The sequence below is a fragment of the Pinus tabuliformis genome, chromosome 9 (assembly GCF_031772625.1).
Source record: "Pinus tabuliformis cultivar Carrire ecotype Pingquan chromosome 9, CPIR1, whole genome shotgun sequence".
NCBI classification, from domain to species: Eukaryota; Viridiplantae; Streptophyta; class Pinopsida; order Pinales; family Pinaceae; genus Pinus; species Pinus tabuliformis.
Genome location: NC_142307.1, coordinates 1879445470 through 1879449389, shown reverse-complemented (window position 1 = coordinate 1879449389; position 3920 = coordinate 1879445470).

The window sequence follows — 3920 nt, the reverse complement described above, 5'->3', positions numbered from 1 at the left end:
GGTGGTAGTGTGAGATCAATTGGGAATTGCTACTCGTTTCATACTTCAAGAGGGAAATGAATTTCCCAATGATGGCGGTGATGAAGGAACCCAGCAAAAGCACAGAGAATAGCATAGCTGATTGAATAAAAAAATCAATTGTGTAAATACAAATAACACACCCTACAAAGTGATGTCTTCTTTTTCTGTAAGGTTATCATTTTATCAGTATTTATAGAACATAAACAGTTAGAAAAGCTACAAATGTGAAATGTTAATTGGTCTCTGTTAGTAAATTCCAGTTTGTGCCCATATGGAATACTGTCCAGCGTGTTTCTTTGCAAAATAACAATTGGTTTTCTGCAGTATGAAGGAGCTGCAGCAGAAGATGGCCGGAAGCCAAGCATCTTTGACACTTTCACTCACAGGGAAGGTATGTTTCATCACATATCTTCATTCATCCCTTCATTTTCATTCTACCCAATTCCTTACTTTACTTTGGGACTTTCAAGGCCAAGGCTGGAAGTGAGCTGTTGTTTGTTTTAACTGTATTGTCAGGGATTACTGTGGATTGAGGTAAGGGAGATGTAGTTGTTGATCAATACCATCGTTACAAGGTATTATTATCTGCAAATCTAAGAACAATAAATGTCACTAGGACAACCTATATGCAGTGGCTACTTGTAAGCCATCCTCAAGCTTTAGGTGCATGTCCAACCCCATTATTGTTGTTTTCATACTAATGTATCAATAGTTAAACTCTTAGATGATTTGGGTATCAACTTGATGCAAAATTTCATGTGGGTTTTGAAGGAGGATATTGATCTAATGTCTGCGATGGGAGTAGATGCCTTTAGATTTTCAATCTCATGGCCCAGGCTTATTCCTGGTATATTTCTGTTTGAGCTCTGACCACATGTTTAATCCTGAGAATTTAGTAAACACTCAATGGACAATGGTAGGAAATAACTATTTCACATATATTGATGCAGATGGCGAAGGACCCATCAACCCAAAAAGTGTTGAGTACTATAATAACCTCATAAATGAGCTTTTGTCCCATGGTAGTATTTATTGACAAACTTGTCTGTCTACTTTGTTTATATTCACTTCCAAAAATGCTTTTATAGCATTTAATATATGATGTTTATGGTAGGATACAATGTATTAAAAAATCTCAATTGTTTTTTTTATTTTTGTTTTTTAAGTTAGGATATATCATATAAGTGTTAATGGATGTTCATTTTTTCATTATCTTTATCATCATCACCATATTGAAATTTTCTAAAATTTCACTAGCTATCTCCAAATTGTTCTTTGGACCCTTACAAATTGTTCAATATTATATTTTTTTATTCTAGAGGCATCCTAGTCTTAAAGTGATATTTGAAACAAACTTTATGAGTCGTATACTTCAAAATAGGAGCTTCGATGCTTCATGTTTGTCACAAGCAAAATCACGGCAGCTTAAATTATGAAATATTGAATGACAATCTTCGTTTTCTTAAAAAATATGACTCTAGTGCTCGCTAGCTGGTTTATTATTTTTCAATAGTCGTTGTTGGTGTGCCTAATGAGTATTCCTCATTATCTACACATATATGCCTTGTCTATTATTGTGGAGGTTGTTGAATCTTAGTTGGATATGAGAGATTCTCTCCAACAAGATTTTCTCCTAGAATAGAATGTGGAGTTAAGTTGTTGTTGGCTTGAAGTCTCAATGGAATAGTATATTTATCTTTAGTTGAAAACCTCCATGCCTAAATTCACATTGAACTAGATGGAATAAACAATTCAATGTGTTTAAGTTTGTTATGATTGTATTTTTGTGAATTATTGTGTTTCTTATTCAATTCTTTTGAAGTAAATTTGTTACAATAGTTTAGTTATTTTGAGAGCTAATCCTTGAAATAATTGAAGAAACCACACAAGAGAAACTCTGTACATACATGTTTCCTATCATGTTGGAAACTCTATACATAAAGTAAGTGACATTTATGTGGAACAACTTGCTCTTTTTGTCCTTCCCAAATTCTTCAAGGATCTCTTAAAGTACATAATTGTTTTATAAGCTTCCTAAGAACCTTAATATGTTCCTGGGTTGGAAAACTAAAATGGTATTTTATTATTAAACAAGGTCATTCTATGTAGGGTTGAAATTTGATATCCTACCTCACAAGTTAAGAATTTTTTATGAGAAGTTCTAATTTAAATACTCATTTCATCTAATGTTCAAATTTTAATTCTTTAGTTGATCTCTTAATGTACACAATTGTTCCTTCTCAAATTCTTTAGTCATCCTTTTCAAATTCTTCAATAATCCTTTATTGTATACAACTCTTTTATCAAGCTTCCTAAAGCTTTAGTATATTCTTAGAATACAAAACTAAAATGATATCTTGTTCTTTAACAATTCATTTTATGCATGGTTGAGAGAAAAATTCATATTATGCTAATTGAGGAATGTTTCTCGCTTGTTGAACTTATAGTATTGAATTTAACACACTAACACTTTACAACAATGAACTAACAATATTCATGATGAAAATAGCAATATGGAAGATTCATCTGCATAATGAAGAAGGCAATATGGGAGATTCCAATCACTTTCCAAGGCATTTTTTAAAATGTGGATGTGACAAAAGGTTGTTGTGGAAGGTGTTATTTGTATATGGGAAATTTCTTGATCATTGTGTATAATCCTAATGTTGATAGATATGTCTACTAAGTGGTTCCAGTTAATGGGGCATTGATTTGAGCGTTCAATATATTCTTATTCTTTATCAAAGTATTCTTTTGTTGTATTTGTGTTCTTCAATTTATGCCTTACGGCAATTTGATAAAAATAAAAGTCAGCCAAATTCAAATAAAAAATTTCAAGACTTAAAATAATGAAATAACCCAGCTGGAAAATATTAATGTTTATATTTTCTATATTTTTTGAAATATATTTTTATCAATTTTCTATAAAATTAGAATAGAATGCGTTAGATTTAAAGAGCTATCCTTCCGGGAAGCAGGTCATCTTCATTAAGAATCACAGTCAACCATAAAATAAAAACGGAAGTTTCGACCAATTCGAACATCTAGACTCTGCGTAGACCAAATTTATTGTATTTTTTTCCTGAGGGAGAACAAAAGAACAGTGTGATGTCATTATTATCCAACAGACTGCAAAAGCTGAGGTTCCCTTCCTCATTATTATTACATCACTCCCTTTAGAATCGCAGCCATCATTGTCCATAAATTCTTCGGCACTGTGGAGATTATCCATATATTGTAATCCATTTTCTAACTTTTTCTTATACTCTCTCTCCAAGTGAATATTGAAGGGGCACTATTAGAAAATTTACTAAAAAGTTGTAATGCAATCTCGTTCAAGTTGACAAAATGAGCGGCCAGCAACTAAGTAGTAGTATTTTTATAGTCAAAACTGGAAAGACGTGCTATTAAGCCATCCCGCTATGTTGCGTGTTGAGAAAATTGGGGGAATCAAAACATAACATGTATCAGCTACCCAATGATGTAGGTGGATTGCATACCATCTTTTCATCTTAATAAAAGCTCATGAGATGCCTCAATTTCTCCTAGTCTACATTAATGCCCATTAATAAGAGAACTTCGAATCTTAATAGTAGGAACATAACTAGACTATATCATTGAACCCATTGTATGCAAAGCCTCCATTTTCTTCCCATACCTCCAAAGCCCAACAAGGAGACTGCATATGTCCCAAAATTGGGCACGTATCTTCTTCCCAACATGGATTGTAATAGCCTTTCAGCTTCACTCAAACTCCTCGCTTCGCACAATCCATTGAAAGAAATGATTAACATGTGAAGAAAATAAAAATTAGAAATGGGATCAACCCAAAAACAGAAATGTCATGCCCACATGATTCAAACATTGCCATGCCCAATGTTCAGATGAAATTTGTGAGA